The 13,675-nt window shown below is 41.6% G+C and overlaps 1 long non-coding RNA gene and 1 pseudogene across 12 annotated transcripts in view; one reads left to right on the top strand and one right to left on the bottom strand.

Moving 5' to 3' along the window:
• The window catches only part of LOC149121559 (uncharacterized), a 40,071-nt gene that overhangs the window by 2,872 nt on the left and 23,524 nt on the right, over positions 1–13,675 (bottom strand). For 3 of the 12 annotated variants that reach the window (XR_016223345.1, XR_016223342.1, XR_016223347.1), the window contains one exon: positions 6,162–6,242. This is a non-coding gene — a long non-coding RNA (uncharacterized LOC149121559). Of the gene's footprint in view, positions 1–2,188; positions 2,475–4,985; positions 5,873–6,161; positions 6,246–13,675 lie in introns of those variants that run through there. The other 9 variants (XR_016223346.1, XR_016223341.1, XR_016223340.1 and 6 more) reach the window with 7 other exon arrangements.
• LOC100347372 (olfactory receptor 7E178-like) lies at positions 1,557–4,762 on the top strand (annotated as a pseudogene).

Here is a 13,675-nt window from a genome sequence, read left to right as displayed (position 1 = left end):
ATGCATTCCTTTTGTTCTCTGGTTAGATGTGATCATTGGGGAAAACATCTTCCCCAAGTTTTCTGGACTGGATTCATATGGGGAAAGACCTTCACGGAGATTGTTGGGGACTCTCAAACCTTTGCTGGGAGGCATCTCCTCTGGGCTGTGTGTGAGTTTATAGTTGTTGTCAAGAGCACATCTTCATCTCTGCCTGGTGTCTTGCTTCTGGTACTGAAGTTCCTCTGGGAGGATAACTAGGTGTTTTCCATAGTTCTCAGTGGCTCCTAATCTGGTACCCATAGGCCACTGCCATTTCCATTAGAACTCCAAATCAGGCAAGGTATAATGCACTTCCTCAGGTAGCCCCTGAGAGGACAACACATCTTCTCTTTCCCTTCCAAGACAGATGCTAGGAGTTGGGGGGTTTCTGCTTATCCTGAGATGGTGTTTCTGGCACTGGCAGGGCCTTGGCTGACAAACACAAAGAATGCTGCCATCCACTCTGAGGAAGAACCTTTTGGCTTTGTGTTCATCTGGGCATGATGTAAAGCCTTAACCAGCTTGTGGAGCTCTTACAGAGAATTTGGCCCATGGATGTTGTTAAGTCAGGACTCTGTGGGTGAAATGAATACCTGAGACTTCCTATTCGTTTTTCTTAATGATATCACCATGGCCAACATTGTATTTTATTAACCACTAATGAATTGATGACACTCATTAAAAAATCTAAAGAAAATACATTCTGGAGCAAAATGAACACTACATGATGCACAAAAATCATACATTACTGGAATCACTTGTGAATTTTGCCACAAAATGGCTACAGCCTTTTGTGATGTTGGGAGATTCTGGTCGATAAAGAGAAACCAGGATCTCCTCTTTGGACTAGTTGGCTGTGGATACATCATGAAGCAGTATGAGTGGAAACTCTATCAGTACAAACACAGAGACAGTTGTCCTGCAGGAGAATCTGAGAGCACAAAAATTTGATGGGGGTTCAGCTGAAAGGTAGCCCGGTCATTACATAACCTTATTGCGTACAGATGTTAGCACTTAAAGTGTGCAAGATCACATGAGTGTCAATATCAGCCTGTGCTTTTAGACTTTCAGAATTCTGCTCCCGGGGTGGGCATTTAGCACAGCAATGCCTAAATCCCGCAGTGTAGCATGTAAAAGCCACTGCCTGCAGTTCTGGCATCCCGTATGTGAGCTGGTTTGATTTCAGGCTGTTAAACTTCTGATACAGCTCTCTGCTATGGCCTGGGAAAGCAGTAGAAGATGGCCCAAGTGCTTGGACCCCTGCACCTGCATGAGAGACCCAGAAAAAGCTCTAGGCTCCTGGCTTTGGATCGAGGCAGCTCCGGCCCTTGTAGACATCTGGGGAGGAACTGGTGGATGGAAGAACTCTTAGAACTCTTTTTCTCTCTTCCTCTGCCTCTCTATAACTTTGCCTTTCGAATAAACAAATACATCTTATAAAAAATTGTATTGCACCAAAATTTTTCTCTTTAGATCAATTATTCTAAGAACATTAAAGCATGTGCTATACACATAACTGGTTGAACTGAAAACATGTGCATGTGCTGATTGCCTGTTTGTGTGCTTCCTTTTACCAACACTTTTTTTTCAGAAGGATTCCAGGGTGTATTGAAACACAAAATGTCACATGTGTCTCCGAATTCCATCTCATGGGTTTCTCAGAGATGACAGAACTGCAGCCCCTCCTCTTTGGGCTGTTCTTGTCCATGTACCTGGTCACGGTGCTTGGGAACCTGCTCATCGTCCTTGCTGTCAGCTCAGACTCCCACCTCCACTCCCCCATGTACTTTTTCCTCTGCAACCTGTCCTTGGCTGATGTGGGTTTCACCTCCACCACGGTTCCCAAGATGATTGTGGACATCCACACTCACAGCACAGTCATCTCCTATGTGGGCTGCCTGACACAGATGTCTCTATTATCTTTGGGTGCATGGATGATTTGCTTCTGACCGTGATGGCCTATGACTGGTTTGTCGCCATCTGTCACCCCCTGCATTTCCAGGTAATCATGAACCCCTGCCGCTGTGGCTTCTTAGTTTCAGTGTCTTTTGTGTTCAGCCTTTTGGATTCCCTGCTACACAGTTTGATGGTCTTGAAAGTTACCTGTTTCAAGGATGTTGCAATTTCTGGCTGGCATCACAGCTCAATAAGCTAATCCTCCACCTTGTGCCAGCACACCAGGTTCTATTCCCGGTTGGGACACTGGATTTTGTCCTGGTTGCCCCTCTTCCAGGCAAGCTCTCTGCTGTGGCCTGGGAGTGTAATGGAGGATGGCCCAAGAGCTTTGGCCCTGCACCCCATGGGAGACCAGGAGAAGCACTTGGCTTCTGCCTTTGGATCAGCAAGGTGCGCCGGCTGCAGCACTGTGGTCGCGGCGGCCTTTGGAGGGTGAACCAATGGCAAAAGGAAGACCTTTCTCTCTGTCTGTCTCTCTCTCTCCCTGTCCACTCTGCCTGTAAAAAAAAAAAAAGAAATTTCTAATTTCTACTGTGACCCTTCTCAACTTTTCTTTTTTTAACTTTTATTTAATGAATATAAATTTCCAAAGTACGACTTATGGATTACAATGGCTTCCCCCCCATACCGTCCCTCCCACCCACAACCCTCCCCTTTCCCACTCCCTCTCCCCTTCCATTCACATCAAGATTCATTTTCAATTATCTTAATATACAGAAGATCAGCTTAGTATACATTTAGTAAGGATTTCAACAGTTTGCTCCCACACAGAAACATAAAGTGAAAAATAATAGATGATTTTTTTAAATGATGATGAAATCAGATCAGACCTATTGTCATGTTTAATCGCAGTGAGAGACAAGTTGGGAATTGATAATTTCTTTTTTTTTTTTTTTACAGAAGATCAGTTTAGTATGCATTAAGTAAAGATTTCAACAGTTTGCACCCCCATAGAAACACAAAGTGAAATATATTGTTTGAGTACTCGTTATAGCATTAAATCTCAATGCACAGCACATTAAGGACAGAGATCCTACATGAGGAGTAAGTGCACAGTGACTCCTGTTGTTGACTTTACCAATTGACACTCCTGTCTATGGCATCAGTAATCTCCCTATGCTCCAGTCATGAGTTTCCAAGGCTATGGAAGCCCTCTGAGTTCTCCGACTCTTATCTTGTTTAGACAAGGTCATAGTCAAAGTGGAGGTTCTCTCCTCCCTTCAGAGAAAGGTACCTCCTTCTTTGATGGCCCCGTTCTTTCCACTGGGATCTCACTCACAGAGATCTTTTGCCAGAGTGTCTTGGCTTTCCATGCCTGAAATACTCTCATGGGTTTTTCATCCGGATCCGAATGCATTTAGGGCTGATTCTGAGGCCAGAGTGCTATTTAGGACATCTGCCATTCTATGAGTCTGCTGAGTATCTCACTTCCCATGTTGGATCACTTTCCCCTTTATTTATTCTATCGGTTAGTGTTAGCAGGTACTAGACTTGTTTATGTGCTCCCTTTGACTCTTAGTCCTTTCATTATGATCAATTGTGAACTGAAATTGATCACTTGGAGTAGTGAGATGGCATTGGTACATGCTACCTTGATGGGATTGAATTGGAATTCCCTGGTATGTTTCTAACTCTACCATTTGGGGCAAGTCAGCTTGAGCATGTCCCAGATTGTACATCTTTTCCCTCTCTTATGTTTAACAGAGATCACATTTCAGTTAATTTTCAACACTTAAGAATAACTGTGTATTAATTACAGAATTAAACCAGTCATATTAAGTAGAACAGACAAAAAAACTACTAAGAGGGATAATGTATTAAGTTGTTCATTAACAGTCAGGGCTATGCTGATCAAGTCACCGTTTCCCATAGTGTCCATTTCACTTCAACAGGTTTCCTTTTTGGTGTTCAGTCAGTTGTCACCGATCAGGGAGAACATATGGTATTTGTCCCTTTGGGACTGGCTTACTTCACTCAGCATGATGTGTTCCAGATTCCTCCATTTTGTTGCAAATGACTGGATTTCGTTGTTTCTTACTGCGGTATAGTATTCTTCTGTGACCCTTCTCAACTTTTCAGTCTTGCCTGCTCTGACTCCTTCGACAATGACATAGTCAGGTATCTTGTTGGCACCATGTATATTTTTTCCCTATCTCAGGGATCCTCTTCTCTTACTATAAAATTGTTTCTTCCATTCTGAGAGTCTCATCACCAGGTGGGAGGTACAGAGCCTTCTCCACCTGTGGCTCTCACCTGTCAGTTGTTTGCTTATTTTATGGAACAGCCATTGGGGTGTATTTCAGTTCAGCTTTCTCAGTGTCTACTGGAAAATGTGCCTTGGCCTCAGTGGTGTACACTCTGGTCACCCCCATGCTCAACCCCTTTATCTACAGCCTGAGGAACAGGGACATCAAGAGGGCCCTGTGGAGGCTCCTCAGGAAAACAGGCTCATCGCAGTCCCCGTGCCACGCGTCTGGACTCTTGGTGGGAACTGCAGCAAAATGAAGCATCTAGACCTACAAATCTCACTTTTCTCTGTACATGATGTGTGAGGCTGGTGTTCTCCAGATTTTGTGTCTGGTTATTTTTTCTTTGGTCTTTTTAATGAGGCATATTTTAGATTTTTATACATTTTTCATACATAACCAGAGGCTGGGAGGAATCAAGCAATAAAATGCATTTAGACAAAAAATAAAAGAATCTGGTTGTGGATCAATAATTGTGACAAAGGTATTAATGAGATATTAAACAGGAAATGATGTGGTGATGCATGTAGGGGAATTCTTCTTATGACTACCTCACAATTTATGTTTTACAAATTTAAACCTATTCTGAAATCAAATGTTAAAAAATATGCAACTGTCAATAAAAATTATTTGAAAAGTTAAAAAAGCCACTGATTCTTCTTGATATTCTGCTGAACATTCCACTGAATATTCTAATAGAGTTATTGTTTTCTTCATCTTCTACAGTTTTGCTCATTTTTTTCTTTTAGAGTTTATGTCTCTGTATTTTTATTACCAATTTGCTAATTCATCATGTTCCTGATTGCTTTGTTTCTATCTGTGTTATCTGTTAGAATACTGATAATCTTTAAGTGGTTATTTTGAGTTTGTTGTGGGATGATCAAATGTCTTCATTCCTTTAGGAAGATGTAGTACCTTATCTCTGGAGATGCAGTTTGTTAATTTGATTAGGTGGGATTTCCTTGTTTCCATTAATTCTCGTACTCTTCATGGATATTTGAGCATTGGGGGGAAAAAGCATCTCCCAGTCCTTATGGATGGGCTTCCTACAGGGAAAGACTTTCACAGCAGACTGTCTAGAGACTCTGGGTGACACCCAAAGTTCCCTGGGCTTCTGTATGTGTGATTTGTGCAGTTAAAGGGGCTACACTTTTTTTTTAAAGATTTATTTTTATTTGAAAGACAGAGTTACAGAGAGAGGCAGAGCGAGAGTGAGAGGGAGAATGAGAAAGGTCTTCCATTCCACTGGCTTCTCCCCAAATGGCTGCAATGGCCAGAGCTGAGCCAATCCAATGCCAGGAGCCAGGAGCTTCCTCCCACATGGGTGCAGGGGTCCAAGGGGTTAGCCTTTGTTCTCCAGAGCCAGCATCTCTTCCTCCCCCTAGTGTCACTTTGTGGAATTGCATTTCCTCTGAGGGCTGCACAGAGGTGCCTTCCATTGTTCTCTACAGCCAGTACCATTCAATGCCATTACCATTGGAACTCCAAGGCCAGCAAGGTATGAACCAGTTCCTCAGGCAGCCCTGAGAAGACAGAACTTTGGAAGAACACTCCACCTTCTCTTTCCCTTCCCTCAGAGATTAGAACTCCCTTCCAGCAGGGGGAAGTTTTCTCCTCATCCTGTTATGCTGTTTCTGGGACAGGGAGCTCTGTAGTGGGAAAATGCAACAAACCCATTTTGATACACTTCTTCCTGGCTTTGCACTCAGCTAGGGTGATATAATCTCTTAACTGTTTGTAGAGTTCTAACATAGGCAATTTGGTCCAAAATGTTGGTAAATCCAATCTCAATGGGAGAAATGAGCCGTAGAGTTTCCTATTCCATCACCTTCTTGATATCACTAATCTCCAAACTATACTGCATTAAAGACTTAATGGCATGGTAACACACATTAAATATCTAAGGAAAATTCATTCTGGTGTGTAATGATCACTTACTTGGAGAGCAAACATCAGAGGCCTCTCTACTGGCAGCATTTGTTGAATGGTTAAAGCTGTTTGTGACATCATAGGAAGATTCTGCTGGAAGAAGAGAAATCATGGTTATTCCTTTGGACTACATGACCGATGATACACCATGAAGCAGTGTGGTAGAAACTGTATAACTACACAATGCAGAGATACACCCACCCAAGTGACAGTTCTGCAGGAAAATGTGGCTGAGAGCAGATCATTTTATGGTTTGTGTAACGTGCTGGGAGAAGACTGATATATGCACAATCTTGGGGTGCTTGCACACCAATATTGAGACCCACTCTTCAGTACCTAAAGTGTTCAAGAAATTCATAGAAAATAGCCTGTGCAGTCTTTTTTTTTATTTGACAGGCAGTGGTATACTGTGAGAGAGAGATACAGAGAGAAAGGTCTTCCTTCCCTTGGTTCACTCCCTAAATGGTGGCTATGGCTGGTGTGCTGTGCCAACCCGAAGCCAGGAGCCAGGTGCTTCCTCATGGTCTCCCATGTGGGTACAGGGCCCAAGCACTTGGGCCATCCTCCATTGCCCTCCCAGGCCACAGCAGAGTACTGGATTGGAAAAGGAGAAACCAGGACAGAACACGGAGTATTGGTGAGGCAGGCAGAGGATTAGCCTAGTGAGCTGCAGCACCAGCCAGCCTGTGATGTCTTTAATGCTAGTCTGAGGGGCGAGCATTTGGCATGGCAGTTAAGATGCCACTTGGGATGCAGGCATCTTATTTTGAGTGCCTGGGTTTGAGTCTTTGCTCTGTTTCCAATTTTTACTTCTTGTTACTGTTCATCCGGGGATGCAGATAATGACTCAAGTATTTTTGGCTCTGCCACCTACATGGGAGACCCAGATTGTATCCTCAGTTCCTGGCTTTGCCTGACTCAGCACTGGGTCTTGTGGGCCTTTGGGGAGTGAATCAGTCAACAAAAGTTCTCTCCCTTTGTCTTTTTGTTCTTGTCTCTTTTTGTCATTCAAATATAAAGGATGACTTTTAAAATAAGAATACTGGTTCCAGACTAGGAAGAACTGTGACTGTGTCTTCTTCCAGAGTCATCTGTATTAGGATGCCCAAACCTGCTGTCTTCCTAATCATCCCGAGGAGAGAGTTCAGCCCTCATTGTTCACTGGGCATGAAGAGGCAATGGAACCTCATTCCCCAGACATGTCCTAGAGCAGGGCTCCAAGCCCAGTGAGTTCTGTGGGACACAGTGGACGCAAGAGGTACTGTAGGAAGCAAGGTTTCCTCATGGGCAGGACTGGCAGGGCACTTGGGGTAATTAGACTGAGTAGTCACCCAAAAGGAAAGTATCAGTACAAACACCTGAATTCTAAATCTTGGTTCATGGGTAACATTCAGGAACTAACAGTAAGAATTCTGCATTCCTAGGGCAAAGTCACTACTTATCAATAGTCACATTGAACGTTAATGGACTCAACACTACAGTTAAAAGGCACAGACTGGCTGAATGGATTAAGGAACAAAACCCATCTATTTGCTGCCTACAAGAAACACATCTTTTCAAAAAAGATGCATGCAGACTGAAAGTGAAAGGCTGGAAAAAGATATTCCATGCCAACAGAAACCAAAAAAAAGCAGGTGTAGCCATATTAATATCAGACAAAATAAACTTTAACACAAAAAAATGTTAAGAGAGGCAAAGAGGGACACTATATAATGATTAAGGGTTCAATTCAACAGGAAGATGTAACTATTATAAATGTATATGCAACTAATTACAGGGCACCAGTTTATTTAAAAGGTATGTTAAGGGACTTAAAGGGAGACTTAGATTCCAATACAATAGTACTGGGGGACTTCAATACTCCACTCTCAGAAATAGACAGATCATCCGGATAGAAGATCAACAAGGAAATAGCAGATTTAATCGACACTATTGCCCAAATGGATCTAACAGATATCTACAGAACTTTCCATCCGACATTTAAAGATTTTACATTCTTCTCCACAGTGCATGAACGTTCTCTAGGATAGACCACATACTAGGACATAAAGCAAGTCTCAGCCAATTTAAAAGAATTAGAATCACACCATGCAGCTTCTCAGACCACAGCAGAAAGAAGCTGGAAATTAGGAACTCAGGAATCCCTAGAGAGTATGCAAATGCATGGAGACTGAACAACATGCTCCTGAATGAACACTGGGTCATAGAAGAAATCAAAAGAGAAATCACAAAGTTTCTGGAAGTAAATGAGGATAACACCACAAGATATCAAAACTTATGGGATATGGCAAAAGCAGTGTTGAGAGGAAAGTTTATAGCAATAGGTCCCTACATCAAGACATTGGAAAGACACCAAATAAATGAGCTTTCAATTCATCTCAAGGATCTAGAAAAACTGCAGCAAACCAGACCCAAATCTAGTAGGAGAAAAGAAATTATTAAAATCAGGGAAGAAATCAACAGGACTGAATCCAAAAAAAAATTACAAAAGAGTCCACCAAACAAGCAGCTGGTTTTTTGAAAAAATAAAATTGACATACCATTGGCTCAAATAACTAAAAAAAAGAAGATAAAAGACCCAAATCAATAAAATCAGAGATGAAAAAGGAAATGTAACAACAGATACCACAGAAATAAAAAGAATCATTAGAAATTAATACAAAGAGTTTTATGCCAGCAAACAGGGAAATCTATCAGAAATGGATAGGTTCCTGGACACATGCAACCTACCTAAATTGAACCAGGAAGACATCGAAAACCTAAACAGACCCATAACTGAGACAGAAATTGAAACAGTAATAAAGGCCCTCCCAACAAAGAAAAGCCCAGGATCAGATGGATTCACTGCTAAATTCTACTAGACATTTAAAGGAGAACTAACTCCATTTCTTTTCAAACTATTCAGAACAATTGAAAAAGAGGGAATCCTCCCAAATTCTTTCTATGAAGCCAGCATCACCTTAATCCCTAAGCCATAGAATGATGCAGAACTGAAAGAAAATTATAGACCAATATCCCTGATGAACATGCATGCAAAAATCCTCAACAACATTCTGGCCAATAGAATGAAACAACACATCAGAAAGATCATCCACCCAGACCAAGTGGGATTTTAACCTAGTATGCAGGGATGGTTCAATGTTCGCGAATCAATCAATGTGATACACCACATTAACAAATTTCAGAAGAAAAACCATATGATTATCTCAATAGATGCAGAAAAAGCATTCGATAAGATTCAACACCCTTTCATGATGAAAACTCTAAGCACACTGGGTATGGAAGGAACATTCCTCAATATAATGAAAGCAATTTATGAAAAACCCACGGCCAACATCCTATTGAATGGGGAAAAGTTGGAAGCATTTCCATTGAATACCAGAAAGGGATGTCCACTCTCACCACTGCTATTCAATATAGTTCTGTTAGTTTTAGCCAGAGCTTTTAGGCAAGAAAAAGAAATTAAAGGGATACTCTATAGGATACTATACAGCAGGAAAAACAATGAAATCCGGTCATTTGCAACAAAATGGAGGAATCTGGAACACATCATGCTGAGTGAAATAAGCCAGTCCCAAAGGGACAAATATCATATGTTCTCCCTGATCTGTGACAACTAACCAAGCACCAGAAAGGAAACTTGTTAAAGTGAAAAGGACACCCTGCTGCACAGTTTGATGGTCTTGCAAGTTACCTGCTTCAAGGATGTTGAAATTTCCAGTTTCTTCTATGACGTTTCTCAGCTTCTCAACCTCACCTGCCTTGACACCATCAACCAGGACATATACGTTTATTTTACTGGCATCATGTAGGTTTTTTCCCCACTCAGGGATCCTTTACTCTTACTATGAACGTATTTGCTACATTGTGAGGGACCCATCACTAGATGGGAAGTACAAAGTCTTCTCCACCTGCGATTCTCACCTGTTGGTTGTTTCCTTGCTTTATGGAACAGGCCTTGGGGTGTATCTGATTTCAGCTTTCTCACTTTCTCCCTAGCAGTGGCCTCAGTGGTGTAAAGTGTGGTCACTCCCACAGTCTGAGGAGCAGGGACATCGAGAGCACTATGCAGAGGCTCCTCAATAAAACAGTCTAATTTCAGTCCCTGTGCCCTACCTTGGATGGGAGGTTGGAAAAGAAAGCAAAACTAGACATCTAAGGGCTGGCGCTGTGTTGCAGCAGGTTATTGCTCTGGCCTCAAGTGCTGGCACCTCATATGGGCACTGGTTTGAGACCAAGCTGCTCCACTTCCCATCCAGCTCTCTACCATGGGCTGGGAAAGCAGTAGATGATGGCCCAAGTGCTTGGGCCCCTGCACCCACATGGGAGATCCAAAAGAAGCTCCTAAATCCTGGCTTCTGATTGGCATAGCTCTGGCTATTGTGGCCAAGGAGAAGTGAACCATAGGATAGAAGACCTCTCTCTCTCTGCCTCTCCTTTCTCTGTGTAACTCTTTCAAATAAATGCATCTTAAAAAAACTAGACATCTAGACACAAGAATCTCACCTCTCTCATGTCTGAGACTCTCGTGGCTTTCATCATTCTCCACATTTCCTAAAGAAAATACATTCTGATGGGAAATGAGTACTTACTTGATGAGGAAACACCAGAAGCCAGTGGGAAGCCAGTCTGGACAAAGAATGGCTAACACTGTCTGTGACATCATAGATTGTGTGGGAAGAAGGGAAACCATGGTTCCTCCTTTGGACTATATGATCATGGATACACCATGGAGCAGTACGATAGACACTGTGTAACTACACAATACAGAGAAACATCTGTCCATCTGGCAGTTCTTCTGTAGGAACATTTGGCTGAGAGCAGATGGTTTATGGGTTGTGTAACATGCTGGGAAGAAGAAAAATATATATGCAACCTTGTGGTGCTTCCAGAACGTCAAAAGTACTCTTTCGTCTCTAAAGTGCTCAACAACAGCACAGGCAATCACAGCCAAATAGACAAATGGGATTGCATCAAGCTGAGAAGCTTCTCCACTGCAGAAGAAACAACAAAGTGAAGAGGGAACTTATAGAATGGAAGAAAATATTTGCAAACTATGAAACTGATAAAGGATTAATACCCAGAATCTACACAGAGCTCAAGAACCTCTCAACAATAAAGCAATGCAGTTGAGAAATGGTCAAAGAACTTGAACATGCATTTTTCAAGAGAGGAAACTCAAATGGCCAACAGACACATGAAAAATATGCTCAGGATCACTAGCATTCAGGGAAATGCGAAACCACAATGAGGCTTTACCTCAGCTCTGTTAGAATGGTACCCCTACAGAAATGAACAAACAGTAAGTGCTGGTGAGGATGTAGGGAAAAATGTTCCCTAATCTCTTGGTGGGAATGTAAACTAGTACAGCCATGTGAAAGTCAGTATGGAGATACCTCAGAGAGCGGAAAACAGATATGCCTTATGACCTAGCAACCCCACTGCTGGGAATTTACTCAAATGAAATGAAATCAGCATATGTAAGAATTATCTGTACCTTATGTTTATTGCAGCTCAATTAACAATAAGACAGCGAACCAACCAGATGTCCATCAACTGATGACTGGATAAAGAAATTATAGTAAATATCCACTATGGAGAACTATTCATCTGTAATACAGGATGAAATTCTGTCATTTGCAACAAAATGGATGCAACTTGAAACCACTATACTTAGTGAAATAAGCTAGTCCCAGAAAAGACAAATACATGTTTTCCCTGATCTGCGGTAATAGAGTACCAAAAATGCAATGTATAGAAAACAAATTGAAATTTTGAACTTCAACAATTGTTTACAGCCCTTGTATTTACTGTTGAGGAACAGGTTTTTTTTCTTATTATTGGTTGAAATACAATGTTATGAATATAAAGTAAACTGTAGATTATTGTAAAAATTAAGAAAAGGATTAGGAGAAGAAGGAAGAGGAAGTGTGGGAGTATGGGTTGGAGGGAGGGCAGGCTAGGAAGTATCACTATGTTCCTAAATCTGTATATATGAAATGTGTATACCTTAAGCAAAATTTAAAAAGCAATAAAAATAAAAAAGAACCTATGAGAAAGACATCAACCTGTATAATCAGTCTTTAAGATGCTGGTCCCAAGAGAAGATGTTTTGCGCAGCAGTTAAGATGCCACTTGGGATGCGGGCAACCCATAACTGAGTGCCTGGATTTGAGCCCTAGCTCTACTTCCATTGTCTGCTTCTTGCTAACGTGCACCCTGAGGTAAAGCACAGAATGGCTCAGGTATTTCTGTCTCCACTACCTACATGGGAATTCCTGGGTTTGTCTGGCTCAGCCTGGCTCTTATGGGCGTTTGGGGAGTGATTCAGTCAATGGAAATTATCTCCTTCTCTGTCCTTGTCTCATTTTGCCATTCAAATGAAACAAAGTCTGTCCTGAGGAGAGGGTCTCAGGCTGCATTGCCCAGTGGGCATGAAGGGGCAATGGACACTCACTCCCCAGTCATGCCCCTCAGCAAGGGAGTCCAGCACCATTAGTTCTCAGGGACACAGAGGATGCAGGAGGGAATGTGGGAATGTTGGAAACCTTGTCACTTTGAGTGTAGGACCAGCAATGTGGTTGAGGTAACCAGAATGACTAGGATCAAAATGAAAAGTCTCAGCCCCAAAGTATGAGGTGTATAATCTAGGTTCTTAGAGGGACTTCCTAAACCATAAGTGAGAATTCTGATTTTCTTTAACATTTTCTCTTTATAGGATTAATCATCATGTTTACACAACCATTTGCTATACCTCAAGAATAACTGAAGCTCTATAAGGGAGATAATTATTATTGCTATTTTGCAGAGGCGGTAACTATTGAGTGTCTTTACATTATTTTCTGGAATTCTGTTTCACATTTTTTCACCATTCAAAGACAGTATAACCTAGCAAAATAATAAACTAGCATTGTCTTTAGGCAGCTGAAGTTAGAAAAATTCATGTACCAGGAAGTGGTGAGATAAAAATTCTTGAATTATTCATAGGAAGTCTGGGACTCAGAGCTGCCTTTGGAGCTTTCCTGATATCACTCACTTCAAATAGTTTATGATCAGAAAAACAATCAAGCAGTATTGCCAGGCCATTAAGTAACACATAATAAAAATTCAGAAATGTTTAAAGTAATCAGCTCTCATATCAGGCATTTATTAAGATTCTAAGGGGAATATACAGGAAACCTGCAGAAAATTTTAAAAATCAAGTAGTTCTTAACAGTTCTCTGTTTCTAATCATTGACAGGTACAGAACGCACTAATGTTCCAATGGTGGTCATTGATTTCATATGACTATGTGTATTTGTCCATGACTTTTACAAAAATTCGAGGTCCACCAAAGCCAAGCACTGGAGTTATATATTAAATGGCACTAAGAGGCAAAAAGGAGTGAGTGTAAATAGCATAGTGGTTAAGGTGCCAGCTCCCACACAGTACTTAGGGTTGATTACTGGCCCTGGTTCCTGACTCTTTCTTCCTGTGAATACAGATTCTGGCAGGCAGTTGTCAAATGGTTGAGTCTCTACCAG

The sequence above is a fragment of the Oryctolagus cuniculus genome, chromosome 16 (assembly GCF_051225735.1).
Source record: "Oryctolagus cuniculus isolate XC-2025 breed Fujian yellow rabbit chromosome 16, ASM5122573v1, whole genome shotgun sequence".
Classification (NCBI taxonomy): Eukaryota; Metazoa; Chordata; class Mammalia; order Lagomorpha; family Leporidae; genus Oryctolagus; species Oryctolagus cuniculus.
Note: the sequence above shows the minus strand (reverse complement) of the source record. Positions and strands in the feature narration are given on the sequence as shown.